The 13593-nt window shown below is 34.8% G+C and overlaps 1 protein-coding gene across 1 annotated transcript in view; it reads left to right on the forward strand.

Moving 5' to 3' along the window:
• Positions 1-623: 623 nt before the first annotated feature.
• The window catches only part of LOC112196346 (disease resistance protein At4g27190-like), a 29185-nt gene continuing 16215 nt past the window's right edge, over positions 624-13593 (forward strand). The window contains exon 1 of the mRNA XM_024336665.2: positions 624-717. The gene's annotated coding sequence lies outside the window, so the exon portion shown is untranslated. The remainder of the gene's footprint in view (positions 718-13593) is intronic.

Raw genomic sequence — 13593 nt, forward strand, 5'->3', positions numbered from 1 at the left:
AGGAAGTAAATCAGATTATGATTTTATTAGGAAACTTTAATATATTTTTTATTGGTATAAATTAAATTAGAGATTTTCGTTAAAAATATATTTTTTTTAATTGGATATGTCATATAAGGATATTCTTGGAAAGAGAAATTGGTTAGATAAGTAAATTTAATAATTGAAATTAAAATATAGGGTGTAATGAGCAATTAGGGTGAACAAAGAAAATGGTGGAATGGCAATAGCGGCACCCTTAATCTATTCAATCATCTGAATGATTGAATGAGTATTCACTTTTTTAATTCAATAATTAAGTTCATTATTGAGTTGAGTCAACTATTGCAGACATAATATTTTACTAACACCATATGATACAACCATTAAGTATCAAAGCCCCAGCAAATTTAGTTGCAAGCAACTACGCAAGCATGTCTGCATGTGATGTGAATCCTCCCCTTTAATAAACAAAAACTTGGCTTTGATTTGTCTCTTCCCACTATTCAAACGTTGCCTCATTTGTCTTCACTGAGATTTTCTCGCACTTGTTCTCATTTATCTTCACGCCTATAAAACAGCTCACTGGTTAAGCCTCCTTGCTCTCTTTCTTTCATCCATTCTTTTCATTTGTCTTCTGATTAAGTCTCCTTCTGCACACTTGGCTTGCCATTTTTTTCAGTTTTACTTTTATTATTGCTCTACGTACTTCACACATTCAAAAAGCCAAAACAAAAGGTATGGCCTTTACATCTTTTCTGCTAAAATTCTGGTTTTGTGTTTAGTATTTTTTATTTAATTATTTTACAATGTTTTACAGAAAATTAGAAGTTTAAAACCTTCATCCTTTTGGTTTACCTTTGTTCTTGCGTTTTTTCACAGATATAGATTCCATTTGTACTCTATCATGTTTTAAGTAGATAATTTGAAGGAATAACTATATCTTCATTCATAGTTCATTACAAATATAGCTAAGGTCCTTTCAAAAAAGGAAAAAAACAAATACAGCTAAGGTATGCCCTTTAATTTCCTTCTTGAATTTCATTTGCTCTATTTTGCTTTTCTTTTCTTTTTCATTTTTAGAGCAATAAGTGTTATACGATAGGTTTTAAATATACTCAATATTAAGAATACGTTTGGTGAGTTACTCATTTGGATTAGATGATGAATCCATGTTGATGAACTTGATACAACTCTTGCTTCTCCTTTGATTAAGCTTCCGGATGTAATTACACTAGGGGACAGTGAATCTGTATTGCTTGTTGTGATTGATAGAGCAGGGCTTGAGTCCCTTACATAGTGAAAGTACTTGAATAGGCTTACCCAATGAAAATCAGCCAATTTTAACTTGATTAAAATCTGAGCTACTGAGGGATTGCAGATATCCTATCAATCCTAGAAACAAGAAAGTTGAATCTTGTCAATTGACCTAGGTTTGTTCTTTCACCAAACACACACCAGCAATCATAACATTAAGAGCATAAACATAGAAGATAGTTGACGCAATAAAACAACTGCAGGCCTTAACTCCTAAAGGCCAAGTGCAAAACAACTCACTAAGTGAACATGAACAAGCACATATGAACTTACAACCAACGCGAATAGCTCTGACCTCGTCTATTTCTCACTAGACTCCTCTAGATAGTTGCATGAACACCACCTTGTTCTTCTCCTCCTTCAAAACTGCTTCCACTTGTCTCTCTAACTTTGTCACACGAACTATGCACGCCGCTTCCTTCCAACTGACCTTGTGGGGTTCTCAGACATGCAGATGATATGAATGATATGAAGGTGTTTGATTGATTTATCAATTCACTTCAGCATGAAACAAGTGAACTAATATATAATTCTCAACGAAGCTCAAGAATTTTTTTCTATGAATGAAAAAACTGACTCATATCATAGCAGAAAAATATATATTTTTCTCCTACATGTATGCGTAGCCAAAACTTTAAAACATATAGGGAATCTAAAAACTCTAGACCTAATTGAATTATATTAGAAAAGTAATATTCCTAGAAAATATCTAGATAATAAAAACTGATTTTTATCCCTCAACAAAATGATATGCATAACTAACCAAATCAATTATATAAAAGTCAGATATATGAGATGCAGAGAATGAATTACTATTGGCAAAATAACGTAAATCACACACATATGCCTTTCAGACTACTATGGGATTGAAACACAGTATTCAATTCCCTTAGGCCTCGTTTGGTTCGAGGAAAGGAAAGTAGTTCCTTTGTCTTTCCCATGGGAAGGGAAATGAACTTTCCAAAGAACTTTCCATTCTGATGTTTGGTAATGTAAGGAAAGTTATCCGGAAAGTTGTTAAAAAGTATGTAATTAATGGAATAAAATAATATGTTGTGAGTAATAAATGCAAGGAAAGAAGGGGGAAAGTGATTCCTTTGGAGTATGGAAGGAACCATTTCCCCCCTATTTTCCTTTGCTTCAGGAAAATATTTCCTTTCCTTTTGCATCCCAAACACAGGAAAGGAACAACTTTCATTTCCTGATGCTTACTTTCCGCGAATCAAACGAGACCTTATGGAATCACATAAGAATAAACATGCTTTGAGATGCAGAGAATGAATTACTTTTACGATATTCACAAAGATCAATTGAGGTCTTCATATTGAGTTCCAATAGCTATAGTCTTCACCACAAACACTCACATAGTTCTAACGGTTATTGTTTTGTATAGAGAATGATAACACAAAAAATTCTTATACTAACATATAGGCATAAAAAATCAAGAACCTACCATAGATTTTCTATTAGAGAGGAAAGATCCCACATTAGAAAAGTAACAAAAAAAAATACAGCTTATAAGTAGGTGGCTCACACCAAATTGTATTGAGACCTTCTAAGTTAAAACACAACACCTAACGGGCCGAGGGGTTAAGTTAGGACAATATAAGTACAATAATAGACCACGGGTCATACTTGTCCCTGGTTAGCAGATTCCTAATCCTAAACTGGATATGCATAAAGCTTTCCTAAACCATAATTTCTTCCATCCCAAACTGGTCTGCATTCCCCTGTTACTTTTCTCACTAGAGTGTCACAAGTTGTTGAGACAAAGCTTAAACAATACTGAGTCCACGATAAGTCATACTAAGATTTAATCCCTTCCAAATTTTATTTTACAGTTCTTCCAACTCATCGAATTTTTCTCTCACAAAAGTAAACATAAACTTCGACATTTTGATTACATATGATGGGGAAAATGTATTGAACACGGGCCTCAAACAGTCACTCAACGGACACCAGAAATAAGGAGCAAAAAACTAGTAACATATATAGGGTTTTACTGAGTCCATGATAAGTCTTACACTAATATCTAATCCCTTCCAAATTTTATTTTATAGTTCTAATTAGATATGGCAAACGAGTTGGTAGGCCCGAACATGGCCCAAGCTCGTTTGTGGCCTGGCATAACCCAAGCACGTTATTCTAACGGGTCGGGCTGGCCGATGAATATTGGCCAATACGCGGCCTAGTCCGAGCTCATTATGGATCCGACATGGCCCGAGCACAACATATTGCGGGCCGGGCCCTATAATAGATATTTTTTTATTTTTTTATAATATAAAGATAACATATTATTTATAAATAAAAAACTTATACATATAATAAACAATAAACTTTTTCTTGTAAGACAAAACTATAGCACAATGTTATCTTACACTCAACATGTATCATTGCTACCTTTTGAGCTTATTGATTATACAATCGGACAATCGGTTGATGGATTTAGGCATTTAGCTACTACTAGATAATCTCACCCGCGCGATGCCGCGGGGTTGTTTACTTGCTAAGCTTTATACATTCTTTGTACAAATATTTACATAACCAGAACTGATTTGCAAGCACTGACTCCATTGAAGACTTGAAATAGAAGAAACACACAAAGCAATAGTACACAATTGATCTGTATAACAGTACACCCAGTTAATGGTCTAAAATCATTTGCAAGCACCGAGTTCATTGTAGCTTAGCCTTGCCATCTGAATCATTAGGTCTGTAGAAGCCTTTAGCATGCTGATTAGTTCCCTTGGGATAACTTGCAGTCTCAGTTGGCCCAGCTTGCTATGCCATAGCGGTCTTACAAATTACAACTCATGTTCTGCAAAAGATAGCAAGTGAAACAGAATGAAAATAAGGGTTTTTGTCACTACTTTCATGTTTCAAGTGAATTGGATTCACCCACAAATTTTCAGTACACAAAATTACTTTAGTAGTAGGAAGAAAGCCAAATGTGCATTTACACGGCTATGTTGAACGCAATAATCAAAGATCTAATGTTAAATTAAAAATATAAACTTGTGCTGCTTAAACTTAAATTGCAATGATAAACATAGACCGTGTACCTCATCAAGATCATTAAATTTTCCCTCCAAAGTAGAAGTATTCATTTTTAGCCCCAACCTCTCAAGTTCAAGTTCAAGCTCTGCCCCTATTTTATTCATCATCTCTGAACACTCTCCTCAGCTTTCTGCTCGTACAAATCTCCACCATCATACTTGTCCATATTCTGTTGAGGAGATGCGTATAAAATGCCATTCATATGGTACAATTTAAATTTCAAAATATATACCACAATAAAAAACTAAAGCCGAGCGGCATCGATCATCACCTGACAATAAAGCATCGACCTCTTTTTCAAACTTGCATGTTTTTTCTTTAATAGTTGGAAAGGTCTCATGCATTTGAGATTGCATATACTGATATAGAATTAGTAGAAACTAACTATGTGAACTTTTATGCGACATATATTTATATACATACATATATACATACCTAATTGTGCATTAATTCATGGATATACTATATCATGTGTATATGCTTAGTTATAGGATATGAAGCCCAGCCTATATAATCTCCTCCATTTTGGCTGCAAGGGACGAATATGCCACAGCCAACAATTCCATAGTTAAAGCTTTGTTTTCTTTTCTTCTTTCACGTTTGCTCTTCACTTCGTGGAAAGTATCTACACAATTGCAAAATACTAATTCAATGATGACTTTGAAGAGGAATTGAATCCAAATGTGTGGAAGAAAATTCCATCCATTAGATAAAAAATGAACTCAACATACTATAAGAAATAGCAGACATAAGATTTCATATTAACCTAAAATGGGCATATATTGATAGTTCAAACACACAACCTGAAAGGTCTTTTAATTCAATTGTTACTGAAACAACAATCAATTACTATCACTAAAGCTGGCTTTTTTCATATACTCATGTCTTTAACGAAAACTTTAAGCATTTTCTTCTATTTCTAATATAAAGCAACCCTCTGATCCAATCTTTTCAAACTTGTCCTTCAATTTCTACCTACTGAATTTCTTAGCAAGTAGAATTGAGGAAAAAAAAATAGGTCAATACAACACACTCAATCCAGTCCAACCAATTAGTCCAGATACTATAATATTGGTCAAGGCCTGAAATTTATTTATTTATTTATTTATTTTAATATGTCAAATTGATAAAGTTAAGAAAAAGAAAGAAAGAGATACTTATGATGAGTTTATAACTTCATATATGCATATTTGTATATACGAAATTTGCATAAAAACATAAGAATATGAAATCGGTGTAGGGCCAAACACTGAATATAGAATTAGTGATTCAGTTCGGCATATATCTAGTTTTCAATCTGCAGAATATAGTTACCTCGGTGATATCACTGTCGCGCTTTTGTTATATCAAAGGTACCATCTTGGGCTGGAGTTGTGGATGCTAACAGTGAGATCAAAACGCAAATCAAAAACAATCTGAGCAAGGCCTCCATCAGCCAAACCCCAAATCAGTAACATATCAATATTCACAGCGACTTTTAAAAGTATTTGTTGGAAAAACTGAACAAATACCTTTCTCTTGGAAGCTCCGGAGCTGACCTATGTCGCACAACTTGGAATTTCGATCAGAGTGGATCAAAATCCCAAAGACTGTTCCTCTTCATCATTTTCATTCATCTTTTCCTTTATCTCCTCTGCCTCTGCTTTCCTTCGATTCTCGTCTCCCCTTTCTTCTTCTCTTATATTCGTACTATCAAAAAGATGCTTCTCCCTCTCTCTCCGATCAGTCTCATGATGTGAATTTCCCTCTCCTTCTTTCGGTGTATGTCTCTCGCAGAAGACCCAGAAGACCTCTATCTCCCAGTCTCTCTCTCCTTCTATGAAAGTCGAATGGCAGCGTGGTAATAAAGAAATAATGAAGGGCAAATAAGTAAATCAATATGGTTGGTACTGTTCACAGAGAGATAGCGCTTTAGTATATGTAATTGATGATTATTTTAGACCAACTATACTTTCCACTACACTAATAGATTAAAATATTCATGTAATTCAAAATGGTTTGGCACAACCTGTCAAAATGTCAAATCCATGCCGCAATTAAACTAATTTATTCACAAACAATAAGCTCTCTGACAACTATTACAAGAGGAACGCTCTACAGCTAACCAATACGAAGTTAACTATATTTTAGTTCACATATCGGCATCTTCATCATTCAGTTTTTAGGTCCCTATGAGTATATCACTTATACAAATTTTTAGCCAAATTGATGATCGTTTGAGTACTATAGGAGCTTCCTTAACTGGGTCTGAAATAATCCCATAGAATGTGAGCAAGACAAACTAAAAACTTAACCATTAAATTTCTCCTTTCCCTTAGAGTTAGGGCGAGGAGTCTTGCTAGGGTAAGTCAAATTTAAAGAAACAATTCGATCTTGTTCCTTCTTATCCTTGAGAGGGCTTTTGTTTTTTGCACCCAATGGACGACCTCTTTTCTTGCCAGTAGCTTTGCCTTCAGCCTCAACCAACTTTGATTGCACCATGGTACCTCCGGGTGTTTCAACCTGCCTCAGGAAGCAAACTGTGAATTTGAAGTGAATTCCAGAGTCTTGAGGTTCTTTGGTTGCGTTGTTCTATGCTCCAGGAAAGAAGGCACGTCTACACCATCAACTTTTTACGGAGGGAGTCGGTGAGCGTACTCTCTCTTGTTTTCCAATATGCTGCTCTCCCACATGAACCAAGGCCAGTGCTTTCTCTGAGCATGCAGTTACCCTAGCCTCTTCGATCATTCATGATAACAAGCTTTGGTTTCTTGGACATAAAAACCTGTTGCATATTTGTGAATAAGGTAGTTGGAATTACACGTGACACAAAGAAAGATAATATGAATGTTGCACTTCCAACATTAAAATGCTCTTCAGCAAAGTTGAAACTCGGTGGTGGTTAGCTTCTGAAACCTAGCCACAACTTGCTGCTCCGATGCACAGGAGCCAAATGCATGGAAAACGGTCAGAGCATGTGCAGGAGCTCTTTTCCAATATCTCGACCATAAGATGATACCGATAATCAATCCAATACTCCCTAGGAGTGACACCATAACAATAACACAAACATACCACTAAGAATCACAAATCCTAGCTCGAGAGAGTAGGGACTCAAATGACCCAGCCAAAAACTAAAGACAAAAATATAAAAAAGCAAAAAACAAATAAAAAATAAAAAGAGATGCCGCCGTCAATCTTCATCTTCACCAACCAAAGCTCCGGCTCTAGCCAAACAAAAAAATACAAAGTGAGGTTGCCCTTAACTACATAACCACAAAGGCTTGCTCAAATGAAAGGTCGTCGTCGTTGTACAAAAACGTTTCGCACATCCCTAATAAGAGCAGACAACTCTGCAAGCCTGAAGATACCAGAACAAGCCAACAATTGTAGACCACAAAACTGTACACCGCCAACCACTGTCACGCCCCAGATTTTGAATAATAAACTCAAATCCAAAACATGAATTAAAACAACTTAATCAAATAACGTTCTGAATTTTTTTCATAATCAACCACACCACACGCCACTCAAATTCCAAATCTCGAAAACCTCGAGTTAATTATTACAACTCACTCTTACAACGTAAAATTGTAAAGCTCTAAATGAGCATAACAAACCTCACAATAGAAGGAAATAAAGTAAATGCTGCAACCCTTAACCAGCTCGGTCTCTGCCCCGATTATCCTAATCCGCAGGATTATCCGCTACACCGTTTGAATAGTGTACCGGGATTGCAACAACATAAAACCCGGTAAGCTTTCTGAAAGCCTGTATGAGTAAACAAGAATGAACGGTTGATTTATTAAATCACAATTTTGTTAACTCAAGTAAACAACCAACAATCTCAACATCCACAAAGAAAACCACAATCCCAAGATCAATCACAAAATCATCAACTCTAAGCACCAAGAATTAATTCAGGATCTAAGCTCACATCTTTCTTCTCAAAATCCCGGAGTCGTATTTAGAAAAATACGATGACTGACAGACTAGAGCTCTAACTGAATCGTAGCCCATCACCTAGCCTAGGTTATGGCATCCGACATAATTGTCAATATCGTAGTTCATCAACATAGGTTAGAACATCTTATATGCATACTCAACTTAGCCCGTCACCCAATAAGGGTCGTGGCATCTATTATACTCAACCAATCGTAGCCCATCATCCACCTAGAATTAGAGCATCTGATTCCCTCATACCTATCACTACGTCGACCCTAAATCCAAAATCGGAACATATAGAATAGCTTTTACACCACATGATCAACATTTCATTATTCAATAATTAAATGCGAGAATAATAGCTTGAATAATAAACAATCCATTCTCAGTCATTTCATCACTCAATAACACGCCATCCAATATATATAGTCCATGTAAATATATATATATATATATATATGTAATCATTCACTCAGGAATGATCACTAATACCAACTATAGTCCACACATAGTGAAAACGGAGAAATTCATTTTTATAGTTTAAATACATTTTACTTACCTATGGACCTTAGAAGATCAAGCCCATGTATTTTAAAATAAATATTCATTTCCGTAAAACATTTTCAATCCATTACAATATAAGTAACGTAATTTCGGTTCGAAATAAGAACCATGTGAGATTTACTCACCTCTAATCCAGCTGCGTCTTCTTAACAGCTCAAACAACGATTTCACGAATCGCCCGCCAAATCAATCCGTCGATCACCTAATCCAATAATGATCTTAACTTAGCCAACAACTCATAAACATACTCAAACGACGATCCAACGGTCGGATCGTAATTAAACGATCATCCAATGGTCGGATCCTCACAGATCGCCCTTAGGATCATCCTCCTAAATTATCTCGAATATCCAACGGTCGGATCTTCCTGAATCACCCTTACTAACATCTCCACAAGTTTATACAAAAATCCGACAGTCGGATTCTCATGAATTGCCTTTCGAATCACCATTTCATAATTATACGAAGATCCAACGGTCGTATCTTCACCCATGACCACACAAAGTCATCGGGACAGTCATACGATCAACATATCAAAACTACAAGTCCATTGGACGGTCCGATCTTCACAGATCACAAATCGAACGATCGAAATAGATCGAAACGTAAAAATTCATAACTTAATCATACGATATCCAAAAATTGCGTATAATATATCGAAATGATTGTATTGAAATATAGAATCTAAAAATGCACAGAAACTGCTCTTGTGACCCATGGAGGTGGCCGGAAATGGTCGCCGGAATTAGTGCAGAGCCGCCGCCGACCACCACCAATGGTGTCGGTGAAGGGCTTCTTTTCTTCATCTCATCAATCTTAACAACTTTCCTAACTATAATGTAAGCTTTAAATTACTGGAAGGGATTGAAATTACCTAGAACCAGTCGAGGTGGCCGGAAAATTTGCAGAAACCGGTGAGCTCAAGTTCGACGTAAAAAATTCCACCACTCGCCTCGATTCCTTGTGGAGACTTGTTCAAAAACTCAAGGCGAGTTCACCATGCAAGAATCACAAGGAATGGTGGTCTGTAACTAGAGATATCCGGATCGAAAGGTTGTTTTTTCGATCTAGACGGGTTGAGCTCCGACAAACGTGAAATATATCTACCCAGGTTCGGTCCTTCTTGGTACTTATTCAGGAAGTTGAGACGAGTCCAATGAATCAAAAATCAAGAGAATTGGTGGCCTGTAGCTCCAGATATCGAGATCGACTCAAAATCGGCTCAAATGGAGCCGGGTTCTTCGCCGCAAATTCCGGCTGTTTTGCGGCACAAGGCTGCCACTGGAAGCTGCGCAAGGTCGAGTCGAAGCTAAGGGAGGTAGTCCGACGTTGTGAGGTGGCCTGAGGTGGGAGAGATCGGCTGGTGAAGCTTGCTCTATTTTGGTTTTGGTTCGGCCGAGAGAGAGAGAGAGAGAGAGAGAGAGAGAGAGAGAGAGAGAGAGAGAGAGAACGAAGAAGAAGAAGAAGAAGAAGAAAACAGCGGCTGACAGAAATGGACTAAATGGGGAAAGTTTCCAAAAATATATATACTAAACTTGGAAATTCTTCTAAATGCGATAACTAATTCATACGAATTCCGATCCTTCTGTTCCATATATGCACGGACTCGTATCGACGAGCTCTACAACTTTCATGAAGGAAGTTTTCCCAAATTCCATACGTATAAAAAGTCAATTTCTAGAATTGAACATTTCAAGCTTTTGTTAAAACAAATTGTTTCGGAACTTCGATAAATCCAAATATGCAATACTTCGAGGCTAACATTCGTGCAAAATCACAATATTAATTCCACACAATTACACGAAATTAAATTGAAAATTGCGGTTATTACAACCACCATGCCCACCGTTGCTAATTTCGATATCCCCTTCTCTCATTAACCCAATCCTTGAAGATTGTCCCCAATAATCCAAACCTAGATCCACTCAAAATCGTAAATATTAACTTGATCTGACCAGAATACTGATGAACCTTCAACCATTGGCCAACAATCTGCCATAGAACACCAGACCACCACCACAATCTCCTTGAAGTCTCCATCGATTTCTCTTAAGAAGAAAAGAGAAAACGTCGGCGCATCTCCCATCGAGGACTTCAAACTGACAACACCATAGCCTGTCCAGCTACACCCATCTCACACCGACTAGGCAAGGAGCTGTTTTCATCGTGAGGGTGCCGCCGGACAAAAGCCAAGAGAAACTCTGCTTTAACCAAACCCTAGAATGCTCCGACTTGTAAGTGTTTTCAAATATTAAACGCTATAGAACTCTTTTTTACCAATTGTATGTATGTCATATGTTAATATATTGTGGAATTTCTCCAATAGCACATGCCACATACTCTATATCATATGGAAACATAAGGATATTAGGTGAGTTGAGTATAATGGGTATAATATTTGTTGTACCCAATTCCACCCAAATAGTCGTTTGATCGTTTTTAATCCACTTGTGTGGCAAACCAAACCAACCTGCTTAAAAATGGATAATTTGGACAATTAACTAGCCAGAATCACACCCATGCTCCCCAAAACCCAAATTTCTTAAAGGGTGGGGCTATTGCCACAAATGACAAGAAGATATTGGAACATCAATTTGGAAGAGATGATGGAAGCAAAAGTTCATTTTGGTCATGGTACTAGGAAATGAAATCCTAGGATGACACCTTATATCTCTGCAAAGCAAAAATAGGCAAACAATAATTTTAGGAAAAAGATCTTTTAGATCTACCATTTTCTCTCCCTACAAACATTTGAATTATTGAAAGAAATGCAAATATGACTTCCATTGAAAGAAATGCAAATATGACTTAAATGTAAAATGACTAATAAGTACATTAATTTTCTAAAATTCAAATATGTAGGGAACTCAATAAAGAGTTAATTAGATCTAAGTCCAAAACTCACAGCCTATATTAGATGCAGTCCGGATGAATTTTTTTTTATTAATCGCGGTCCTATTACTCAGCTGCCACATTGGATTTATTTCTTTTTTTATCTTGCTGACTCAACACCTAAATTTTTCATTCCTAAGATACCCTTATTTAATATATTTTGCATAATAAACAGTAAAAGCCAATATATTAATAGGAATCCTAAATTATTGCAATCTTGTTAATGTAAAATTAGCAAATTTAATGTGTTGACTTTAATTTATATTATTAGTTTCTTGATTGAATATAAAAGATGAATCTATATATATTAAGATATTATTCTTCCTTGATCTTGCCTACATTGTCTTCTTCTTCTTCTTTTTCCTCCTTTTATTTACCGAATCATCGTTTTTTCCCTCTTCTTGTTCCATGCATATCCTATTTCCAACACATACTTCTCATTTCCCTGTTTATTTCTAGCTTTTTCTTTCACATTAGTTTTTTTTTTTTTGTGGCTTCTCCCTTCTTAGATCATTTTTATGTCTTATTAACATGACATCTTCAATTCGCAGCTACCTTTATTATAGATTTGGTAAGAAGTTTTTACTTCCATTTAATATAGAATCGATTATGGTGTTATAGGTAAGATTTGTCCTAGAATTTGATTAGACATTTTTATTTCACATTTACATGCCTTATATATAGGTAAGATTTCACAAGTTTTTAAAAAAATCAAGTTTCTCTATATCTCTATATCTAAGGTTCTCTCATTATCTCACATTTTCTCTTTCATACATTTTATCTTTTAATTAGGTATAAGTTCTATATATCATATTTGTACCTTATATATCATATAAGTTCTCTTTCATACATTCTATTTTTTTTCGTGCTTCGTATGTCTAGGTAGATTAAATCTCTATGATACAACTTTAAATACCTATTATATAGATACAAATGAAGCAATAGTGTTTGAATTTTTGTTCTAATGTTTTTCATCCTATAATGTAGATATATAAGTATTAGACCTACATCTTAGGTATATTGAGTTTATATGAATGTATTTAGTCTTCTTTGTCTGAAAATTATTTATTGATGAATTGTAAATTTTGGAATTTGAATTTAAAATTTAAAATTGAGCTAAAATTGTGATCTGATTAGTGAATTTGAAATGATTTACTTTATTTGGTTTTAAGGGCAAATTTGACTATTAAAAAAAGCAAATGGACCGCAATTAACAAGAAAATATGCGCGGACTAAATCTAATTTTTATATAACAAAAAGGACTTGAATCGAATTAACTCTTTCAATTATTAATTTACTTATCAAACCAATTTCTCTTTCCAATAATATCTTATATGACATATCCAATTAGAAAAAAAAAAATTAATATCTTATTTAATTTATACCATTAAAAAATAAAATATATAATCATAATTTAATTTACTTCCTTTTTTTAAAATTTTTTTCTTTCAATTTCAATGTTTTCTATTTCAATTCAGGTAAAAAGATTAGTAAGTTTACAACTATGAGCAATGAAAAAGATATTGATTTTTTTTCTCTCGTGTTTTAAATTTTTACTTTTGGTGTTCACGAAGAGTATTGCAAAGATTTTGATAAAATTAGCACTAATGGTTTTGTGAATTGAATAACGAATTAACAATGAGGAGGCAACAAAAAAACAAGAAAAATAATAATAAATTCAAATTTGGGTGGAGAAAATGAAGATTAATGTTATCCAATAAAAAATTAAGTAGTCTTTATACTTAATTAATCACTTATATATTTATTTTATTCAAAAAAATCACTTATATATTTATTGGGTGGTGTTATTGACACATTATTTTTCTCTATTCACACACCCCCTTTACTTTTCTATTACTT

This window comes from Rosa chinensis, chromosome 4, assembly GCF_002994745.2.
Source record: "Rosa chinensis cultivar Old Blush chromosome 4, RchiOBHm-V2, whole genome shotgun sequence".
Lineage (NCBI taxonomy): Eukaryota > Viridiplantae > Streptophyta > Magnoliopsida > Rosales > Rosaceae > Rosa > Rosa chinensis.